Raw genomic sequence first — 11,366 nt, forward strand, 5'->3', positions numbered from 1 at the left:
TTTTCAGTTTTTTCTCTCTGTGTGGTTCATTCTGTATACTTTCTATTGCTGTGTACTCAGGATCCCTGTTATTTTCTTCTGAAGTGTCTCGTGTGCTGTTAATCCAATCAAGTGTGTATTCCTTTTCCAATATTATTATTTTTTTAATCTCCAGAAGTTCCATCTGGTCTTTCTTAATATCTTTGATTCCTCTCCCCATCACATCCATGTTTTCATCTACATTCTGAGCATTACAGCCTATTATAATAGCTGCTTTAACATCCTCGTCCGCTAATACTCTCATTTTATCATTTCTGGGATTGTTTTCATTAAACGGATTTTTCCCTCATTGTAGGTCATATTTTTTTTTGTCTTTGCATGTTTTGTGAGTTTTTTTAATTGAACGCCAGACGTTGTGACTTTTATGTTGCCATTTACTGAATTTCTCTGCATTCTTTCAAAGGAAGTAGGCACAGAAGTTACCTAGGTAATTTTAAAGCTTGCTTTTAAACCTTGTTAGGGCAATCTGGAGCAGCCTTTAGCCTAGAGCGAAGTTTAGTCAACTAACTTAGTTCAGTCAACTAAGGTGTGAACCTGCTGAGGACTCCGTCTGATTTTCCATGTATGATAAGCTCTCTCCCTCCTGCAAGAGGTAACACAGACTCTTCCCAGCCCTGTGCGAGCTCTGGGAGTCATTTGGCTGACTGCTTTTCAGCCCTATGGAGAGGTACCCTGTGCCTGCCCAAACCAGTATTCAGCCTAAGACTTGAAGGGACTCCTCTTTAGGTCCTCAGAGTTTGCTCTGTTTAAGTCCCTCCTTTTTGGTATTTCGCCCACAAATCCTAGCAATTTTGATCCCTATGAATGCTCATCTTTCTCTTCAGTTGAGTAGAATGACTTGTCTATCTACTGTGTCCTGGTAACTACCTCCAGGCAGTCAGCCAAGACAACCTCAGGGTGTACCTCGCTTCTTTGTCCCAGGCATCACACTCCTGCACTGGCTGTTGTCCAATGTTTGAAAGAGCTGGATTCCTATATTATGTCTGATTTTCTAGTTGTCTATGGTGGGAGAGTGTGGCAGCACGACTCTCAGGTGGCCTCCATGACTTCCACATCCTGGTGTTCATGCCCTTGAGTGTAGATAGCACCTGTGGCTTCCTTCTAACCAATAGAATGTAGCAAAGGCGACAGGCTTTATGTGATTACATGTATGTGACTGTGTTACATAAGATCGTAATGCTCATCTCCCAAAGAAACCTTGATGGCTTTGCCAAAACAAGTTGCTATATTGTGAGCTACCAGTTGGGAGAGGACCACACGTCAAGGAACTGAGGATGGCCTCTGGCCAAAAGCCAGCAAGAAATTGAAGCACTCAAGTCAGCAGCATGCAAGGAACTGGACTTTTCCAAAAATCATGTGAGTTTGAAAATGGATACTTCCCCAGTCAAACTTCAGACAAGACAACTGGTCTGGTCAACACCGAACTGCAACTTTGTAAAACTCCAAAGCAGAAGGCACAGATAAGCTGTGCCCAGATGCTTGACCCACAGAAACTGAGATGTAATAAAGGTGTTTTTTCAACCTGCTGAGTTTGTGGTAATATTGTTGTGCAGCAATATGTAATTAATACAAAAGTCAATTCCCATAGAAGTCAACATTTCAAAGGCAGAACTCCTACTCTACTTTTTTTTAAAGATTTTATTTATTTATTTGACAGAGAGAGTGAAAGAGCACAAGCAGGGGGAACAGCAGAGGGAGAGGGAGAAGCAGGCCCCCTGCCAAGCAGGGAGACTAATGCAGGGCCCCATCCCAGGACCCTGGAATCATGACCTGAGCCAAAGGCAAACACTTAACCAACTGAGCCACCCAGGCGCCCCTCTTACTCTACTTTTAAGAGGAAAGGGAGTATATTTGATTTTTTATTTCATCTAAAATAATCCAAAATTCTATAAACATAATGTTTTCCAGAGAAAATATAATGAGTTTCATTAAAATAAAAACAATAAGAATGAGAAAGTGATTGATGAATACTCCAGATATAAAGAGGGGGTTAAGAGCATGGGGACTTGAGTTTAAATCCTGACTTTGCCCTTGTGACTTGCTACACCATTACCTCTCTTAGCTCTATTTCTCTCATCTGTAAGGTAAGACTCACACCTGTCTCAGCGTATTTGTGGAATACGGATGGGCCAGTTCACATAAAGCACCTATCACAGTGCCTAGCACCTGAGAGTTCAATACATTTTAGTATCTATTTTTGTTGTTTCCAGTGAAATTAGCAAAACTATACCCATTTTCATAATTTGTAGTAATCATTAGTAGGGACAGGAAAGATCCAGAGAAGAATTTCATAGCATTTATGCAGCAAATATGTATCAGGTTTCACCTAGTACCAGTACTGGCTGAGATTTAGATATACTTTAGTGAATAAAACAGACTTGTTCTTTAATCTCAGGATGCTTACAATCTACTGTGGAGAACACTGAATAGATAGATAGATAGATAGATAGATAGATAGATAGATAGATAGATGATAACAGACAGATAAATAAAACAAGTAATAGGTTTGATTGAGGAATTCCATTGAAATACATATATAGATGATACTTTTCCAGAAACTGTTCTTACATTAATTTCTACCATCAAGTTCCCCCTTTCTCTCCAATTAGTTCCTTTATTGGGGTTTCAGTATAATTCTCTAGTTTTTAGTCACTTTCAACTATTAAAACAACCTGGCCAACATGTCAATCTCATAGTCCATTAAAATGACCCAGCACTGTCCTGCTGAATGCACAGCTCCTGTTGGTGGAGGGGCAGGAATGCAGTTTCTGCTGCATCTCTGCATACACTCACCCCTTTCAACTGCTTGCCCCTCTGTTGCTGGAAAGAGGAGGAAGAGGTTGAAAAATGATATTTCCTTATGTGGTTCTGCTCATGTTGAGTGTGCTGCGTTAGTTATAACAGCTAATCCATTATATAAGCAAGAACATGGTGAGGAAGAGACAGTTGCTGTGTTTTTATTGATTATAATTGTCTGAAATTAGTTCGTTTTCTGTAGAATTGATGAGGATGGGTCTCCAACAAGACCCATGACAACTGAATCCTTAGCAGCAGCTTCCCTATGTATAAAGTGTTCCCTGGCAAGATATGATGTGCCCTTCAGCTGTCTCTGCCTAGTGGCACCTTGCAAAAATGCTCTACCTACTTTTGGATCTACCTACTTTTCCAACACTGAGGTGATCACCAGCAAACCTGCAATCTCTGTCTCACCTGCCTCCATGACTTCAACTCCCTTACTCTGAGGGAGATCCTTGCTCCTCTTCCTACTGAGCCAAACTATCACCCCATCTCTCATCAAGCCCTTTTCTCAGGTCCTGTAGCAAAAGGGCAAATCAGTTAGTGCAACAGTTTAGGAAATATCCAAATGGGAAATAAAAATATTCCCTTCTTCCAGCATGCACACATTTTGGAGCTTCATCTAACTTGGCTTTAGGAAAGGGAACCAGTTGAGGGACCCTCTCATTGGCCCTATGGGACTGCCTCTGTTCATAAACATGGCAATCTTCCTAAAGGCCACCTTGTGTCCTGTGTCCTCCTGTCCCCTGGTGTCCTCTTCCAGGTCCCCATTTTTATCTCTTATTTCTAAGGGCTGGCTTTCTTGGTTGCCAAGATAAGGGAAGCAAGACTACAGAATCCAGTATGGGTTTTGTACAGCCTCAGCCTGGGAAGTGACATGCCTCACTTCCTCTCAGCCCATTTCCCTGAACTCTCTTCAAACTGGGAGGGGGCTGAGAGAGGCAGTCTTCTCTGTGCCCAGAATCGAAGAATAGTGTTCACCTCTAAAAGGAGAAGGTGAGATCTTCATGTTAAAGGCCCTGGATTGGTCAGTCTTTCTAATTTAGGTAGCACTGACTGATATTCCTAAACTCTAATAATTGATTTCTGACATTTTAGAATCTTTTTCCAGACCTCTTGCTGGGATTCCAAAAATAGATACTTACATACTTTCACAAAGTTCAATCATTTTCAGAGAGACAGATTGCTTATTTTTCTTTGTGGGTAATTTCTCATAATATAAAGGTTCACAACATCCCAACAGGTAAGACTCATCGATCCCCTGTTGAGGAGGATGCCCAGGTGTCCACCAGGGTTGAGACCCAGCATGGTAGGCAGGCCCTAAGATACAAAAAAGTCAAAAATGTGAGATCCTGAAAAAATGGATGAACAAAGAAAGTGTGGAGGTTTGGGGACTTTCTCAATGTTCACGATCAATGAGGCTCTTCCAGTAACTACCAACAGTGGTAGCATCCAGAAAGTTGAGCCTGAAACACAGCATGGGGGAGGGTCTCTAAAGGTCTCATAAGAGAATGACCCAGGTTTTTTAAAAAGCCCTGGTCAATAACCTTTTATTTTCTTTAATCCATGGCTTTTCCACACCACCAGTTCTGGAAAACCATGGATCTGAGGTGCATGTACACTCTTGTTGCTTCCAGAGCACCTAACAGCTTTGAAATGGAGTTGGGCATAGGCTTTTTGACAATGCCCTAGACTCTGGTCCAGCTATCTGCACGTCACACCTGGACTACCTTCAGTGTTTCTTCACCTGTCCGTCTGTATATATCACACCTAGACTCCTCAGGTGCCTCCTCACTGTCTCTTTAACAATAAGGTCCTACCTGAAAAACTGCAATTCTAGATCAGAGACCCTGCAACAGGGCTGCATTTGAAATGTGTTCCATTTCCCCATGTGCTCACCCCCCACCCACCCACCCTCACACCACTGATTTTTCCATGGCTCCCAACCCTCCTCCAGCTGATTCTACACAATCTCATGTGTTTCCAGCAGCACCCGCAGCCCTAGTCAAGAGCCACACCCTCCACTACCCTGATCCTGTGGAAATATCCCAACAATTCTGCCCTGACAGGTCTTCCTGGGTGGGTTCCAGCATAGATGTAGCCCCTACAGAGGTGCAGATTTGCTCTCCCTTACATTGGAAACACTTTTGCAGGTTGCAACTGTTTTACCTCGTATCCTGGCAGGTTGCTTCCAACTCAAATGTCAATGGAGCCCCAAGGAGCTACTCTGTGCATGCTTTTGTGGGTGTTTGCCCATGTTTGGGGGACATGCTTGAAAGGAGAAACTTGGAGGAGAGCAATGACGCTGGGGATGGTTGATAGAGAGGGAAGGGAGAAAAATGAGTGCACGGTTGTGATCAATGACAACTGAAACAGGTAGGAATGCAGCCTGAAGAATGGGAGGACATAGAGGAGAAAAGGGAGATGTCCCATCAATGAGGGCTGCATAATAGCTCCCAAGTTAAGTAGAAGAAAATCCATGGCTGCACCTGAGCCTTGGGCTGAAGGTAAGAGGGTAGGAACATGGCGGAGGCTTGGGGATGATACATACATGAGGTCATGGCTCCCTCCTCTTTCTGCAGAGGATAAAAAGCATCATGCATTTTATTAAAGTAAACGAAAGCTTGCAATCACTTTGCCCTTACCAATATCAGACAACTCTCTCTAAAACACTCTTAGAAGATCATTCACTATTTCACAAGCTGTTTATACCTCTTGTCCATAGAACAAAGCCCAAGAGTTTAGTGGGGCATTTAAAGCCTTGACAGTAGGCTTTCAACATTGCGTCCCACCAGCTGCCTCTGTTGTCTGCAGGTCCCCTCATGCATACCACTGCTCTCATGGTCTCTGCAGCAGAAATACACCAGGCTGCCTTTCCTACTTCTTGCTTCGTCTGATTCTACTTCCAGATCCTACGACCCCACCTCCTGCTTTACACCTGCAATGACTCCTGTTTCTCCTACCCTGAGTCCTTACCCAATAAAATGTCATAAAAGTGTTTACTAGAAAAATACCAATGCATCACAATTACAGATGGATTTAGTCAACAGAAGAGGACAGAACCCCCAAGGGGTCAGTCATCAAGAGAGGCAGGTTCTAAGAGTGAACGCAGTCCTGCCTGGAGGAGTTGGGGTGTAGTCAGGACACACAAGCGAGTGCACACAGACACAAACAACCACAACATCAACCACCTGCCAAGCTCTGAGCTCAAGTTACTAAAAGACTGTGACACAAACCTTAACTGGTAAGATATATGTTTTAAAAGGGAGGTAGGGGGCGCCTGGGTGGCTCAGTCGGTTGAACATCTGACTCTTGGTTCCAGCTCAGGTTGTGATCTCGGGATCGTGAGATCGAGCCCTCCCCACCCCCCATGGGCTCCACACTCAGCAGGGAATCTGCTAGAGATTCTCCCCCTCTGCCCCTCCCCCTGCATGCCCACCCTCTCTCTCTCTAAAAATAAATAAGTAAATATTTTTTATAAAGGGGGGGAGGTAGGGACAAATTTTAGATTATATAATATATACACGTATTTTACGTATGGCAACTTAGATTTGCCAGTCCATGAATACTTGAAGTGCTACCATCTGTGGAGTACATGCTATAGCAAATACACAGAGGCATTTCCATCAGCTATGAAACCCATTCTTGTAGGTAATTCTTCTCCTGCATTAAATCGGTCAAAGGCCAGAACGTGGGACAAGGGATGACTCCCTCCCAGCTTCTCTGCAATGCAGACCTTTTTGGAAAGTCTCTCCACCAAATCTTCTTGGTGTGAAATTTCATTTCTTTTGTTCCTTTTTTCTCCTTTGTTTCTTTTACCAAGTCTCTCCAAAATGACTGTCAAAAATGGAGAGTCAAAATGACTCTCCAAAATGATGCCATGGAGGAGGGACCTGGGCTGTGGGCAGCTCAGACAGACGGCCTCTTTCATCACTGTCCTCAGACCGTGATATGTGGCAAAGAGGAGCCCTGACCCACGAGGGCACTAATGTGGATCTCAGAAGCTCACATTTTTGCATGCAAATCCTTCAATCCTGCGTGCACCAGACGTGTGTGTGTGTGTGTGTGTGTGTGTGTGTGTGTGTGTGTGTGGTTAGGGGACACAGAAGGTACAGCATGGAGCATGAAGTTCAGTGGCCCCAGCAGTCCACCCAAGTATGAACACAAAACAAAACCAACTTTGAGACTGGTGTATATAGTATTTAATGGAGGAGAGCAATAATCTTATTATACACCTAGGGGGGAAAAAACAGGATTTCATTTCTGAAGTCAGCCTAACATCTCCAGCTGAATGGGTGCCCCCAACTCTGAAGAGCTGAGTTTGGTCATGACTTACTCTACCCTAGGGTAATTCATTGCCCTTTTCTCTTCACTGCCTCCTGAGGGTAGGGTGGGGCGGGGGGGGAGTGAGGGGATGGAGGGGGAAGCTGTTATAGTTTTCTTACAAGAAATGGCTGTTTTCTGAATTTTTTTCTTTTTTCTCTTTTTTAAAACATTTATTATTTTTTATTGAAATATTAGTTTCAGGTGTACACATAGTGATTTGAAGATTCTATACATTACTCAGTGCTCACCACAATAAGTGTAGTCACCAGTCTGTCACCACACAAAGTTATTACAATATTACTGACTATATTCCCCATGCTATACTTTACAACCCCATGACTTATTTACTTTATAATGGGAGTTTGTCCCTCTTACTCCCCTTCACCAATTTCATCTGTCCCCCCCCTACCCTACCTCCCTCTGGCAACCACCACTTTGTTCTCTAGCGTTTTGTTTGGTCATTCATTTGCTTTCTGAATTTCTTTATATGCCACATGGTCTTTGGTATAGTGAGGTGGGGGGCGGTTTCTGAAACTGGAGCCCCAATTCAGAAAGCCACTGCGGACTATGGACTCAGCTTCAAAAGTCAAAGTACAGGATGGAGAAATGGCCCCAGTGGTCATCAGCTGTGGATGAGCCCATGCCCACACTATTCCCAGGCCATCAGCACATATCAGGGCAGCCCTAGGCTCCCCCAGATCTTGTGGGCTTGGCAGCACCCAGCTCTGCCATGCGAGCCAATTTCAACTCTCCTGAGCTCTAAGCAGGGTGCTTGTGGCAAGGGAGCCTATCTAGGTGCCAAATGATATTCATGAAAGTCATTTTATATGGCCTTCCTCCTACATCTCATCATTGGGAAACAAAGTAATATTTTTAGGAAAAATGTCTGGACATGCCTGGTATTTTGGAAGGCTAAACACAACCTATTTTAGGTTCATCAGTATTGGAAAGAGAGTTCCCAGCCTCCTTGTGTGGTTTTTCCTGTCCAGCCTCAGCATCATGCTTAGCATATCATACATATTCATTCCTCGGTAGTCATTTATATGTAGCAGCACCTGAGTCGGAAAAAAATAAGATAAGCAGGAGTTTAGGAGACTTATTTCTTACAAATTCCTTTCCAAATTTAAAGGCACCAATAAAAACTTTATGGTAACTGGATAATTGGAATATGTAGAGTCACTCAGACACCATCCTCTCAGAACAATTTTTATTAAAATGGCATTTTGTAAAATGGGATTTTTATACATGAATATGGCTCTAACATTTATATTCTAAGGGAGTGATTTTTGAAGAACTATTTTTTTATTCAAATAGTCTTATTCGAAAGCCTATAGCCCCTGTGGAAGGAGACCAAGCTCTCAAACCTGTCTGGCCCCAGGGCATCATGCTGTGGCCCTGGGGGTGTCTGCTCACAGTGGCACAAGGCAAACATCTGAGAAGAGTATCTAGGGCGGTAAGGAGGAGGGATCCATTTAGAGGAAACCCATCAAAGTTGTACCTTCCAAGGACATTATGTGTTTTTTGCAGCTACAGATGTTAAGAGCCAAATCCAGTGAGACATCTTAATGTTCGTGGATTAAATTCCCTTAGCTTGAAACGTACCTCTGAGTTCTTCCCCAAAAGCCAGGGAATAGGTTTCCCTCAGTGGATATGCAGTATGTCAAAGACCAAAAGTTCAGACTACTGTTTACAGTGCAAAACCTCTAGGGTTGGGAATGCACAGCCACCCTTCACAGACCGGACTCATGGACCGTCCTTCTCCGGAGCTACCTACTGTGGGAAGATGCATTTGGCCAAGAAGAGCAGGGCCCGTGGCATTGCTTCTAGGGCTGTGGCATCATGTTCTGACTCTGATGAGGAGGGGAGTCGGTATCCCCAGGCCAGGCTGGCTGTGGCCTACAGTCATTTTTAGCATAAGCTTTCCCTATGGCTGGATCAACTTCCATTCGAGGCTCTAACTTCTCAGGGCACTTGGCCTACTCAAGCACTGGTTCCGTGTAACTCTTCCTGATAGAGAAACTCATAATGGAAAGTAGCTGTGGGAAAGCCCAAGGCACCAGGCTGATGGGTTGTTCCTTATACCAGCAATGGTATAAACTAAAATTCCAGGCCTATGAGCAGAACCCCAACAAGGGCCCTGATTCCTCGCTATCCTCTGAGGGCTCTGTGGGGATCCCTCTCCCTGACCTCTCACAATCAGCAGTCCTGCTTTACTGTTCATGGCACAGCAGACACGGTGCTAGCTCACTCCACACCCATTCCCCCCACTCTCCTTCACCAGGAGAAGCCCCATTGTGTTCAGTCTCCTCCCTCCTCTTCAGGAGAAGACACTGGTTATAAAGCAAGCAAGATCATCCCAGTTGACCCCACTGCCCAGCCCTTGGCTGGGCACTGCTTTTGGCCATGAGAAGTGAGAGTCCCCCTGCTAGGGACTTCTAGAAAAAGCAAGATGTGTGGAGATCGAGTCTGGTGTGATGCCTGGGGAGTCCTGCCCAGGGCAAGCAGATACACAGTGGAGGCTAGAACTGAGAGAGCCAGGGAATGGGATCTCCCTGGGCTTCTCACATGGGACATGGTCACTGATTTTAAGCTAGGATAAGGCAAGTTTTCTTTTCCTAGCAGCCAGAAGCATCTTAAAAGATACATCTATGTAAGGTCTCTGTATGATTAACCTTCATTACTCAACACTGAACACTTCGCAGGTCAAAGTTGTTCAAACAAAGTTCCAAGTCTGCTCACTATGGCCTTTCAGTTACTAAAGTGTGCAACATGGAGTAATCAACTGTAGAGCTGAGGTTCCGATTGGAATTTGGGGTTCCTTCAATCCATTTCCAGGCTCTCAACCTGATCACGGTCTCGCCAGCACTTCCATCAAACACTAGCATGAAGACATAAAGTTATAGTTATGAAACGCTCAGGTGGCCAAAGCCAAGAGGAATTCCTAATAAACTAAATAACAGATGAAGGATTTGAAAATATGAACAGCATTTACTTGTATATTAAAGAATAATCTGCCATGACCAAAAGGGCTTTATTTATTCCTGAACTATAAAGGCATTTTAGCTTGGAGAAATCCATAGATTAATTTGAGGGTGACCTTAGGAGATCACATCCATAGGTCAAATACAAACTTCCATGGGATGATTCCAAGAGCTGACATGAGGGCATGGACAAAATTCAACATCTACCACTAATGATTGGGGAAATCCTGGAGCAGGCCAACAACACATGTCTCTTCTGAACATGCCAATCCACTCAGGCCAACAAATCAATGTTGCATAAGATAAACACTGGAGGCATCACCTTAAAAATTAAGACCCGCCAAGAACACCCTATTAAGTAGTACTGTCTTGTAAGTTCAGACCAACACAGTAACTAAAAAGGATCATTTTTAAGTGCTTAGTATATATAGGCTCATGCACTCTCTCCTTTAATCCTTGCAACTCCATCAAGTAGATACTACCATTTTTCTATTTTACAGGTATCAAAACTGAAGCCTAAAAAAGTTTGATAGTATTTAATTAAGAGTATGAAGCAGAGCTTATTTTTAACCTTGATCTCCCATTACAGGTGTGGAACAGGAAGGGCCTGCACAGCTACTGAAAAGGATAAAATTGTCATTACATGTGATTATACCCAGAAAAACTATAGGCCTGAAATATTGTTAAAGTTCATAACAATACAGTGAAGTGATTAAACACAGGATAATGATATACATTTATAAATAATTTCCCTAAATACTAGCAATAGTGCTTAGAAAAGATAATGGGAGAAAAATACTTTTCACAAAAACTATATTAAAAAATAGGTGGAAATAACTTTAACAGAATTTGTAGGCTCTATATGTTGAAGCTACAATAACTTTAGACACACTGACTAAATGGAGAGAGAGTCTATTTTTTTGGATGGGAAAAGTTAGTACTCTAAGAGCCTTCCCAAATTAATATGTGGATTAAAAATAAATCACATAAAAATCTCAATGAACTCTTCTGAAACCTGAAGAAGTGATTTAAATCTCATCTAGAGAAATAAACGCTGTGAGGAAAAAAGAAAAACCTACAAAGTGTCTGAGGGGAGGAGAGCATCACTCACCTGCCAGTACCAGACATTACAGTGTATTTTAAAATATCAATAATCAAGCCAGCATGAACTGGAGCTGAGACATAAGGGAGCTCTTTGTACTATTCTTGCTACTTTTCTGTATG

This window comes from Callorhinus ursinus, unplaced genomic scaffold (genome assembly GCF_003265705.2).
Source record: "Callorhinus ursinus isolate GAN/ISIS: 27379988/994484 unplaced genomic scaffold, GSC_fseal_2.0 scaffold5, whole genome shotgun sequence".
In the NCBI taxonomy this organism is placed as follows: domain Eukaryota; kingdom Metazoa; phylum Chordata; class Mammalia; order Carnivora; family Otariidae; genus Callorhinus; species Callorhinus ursinus.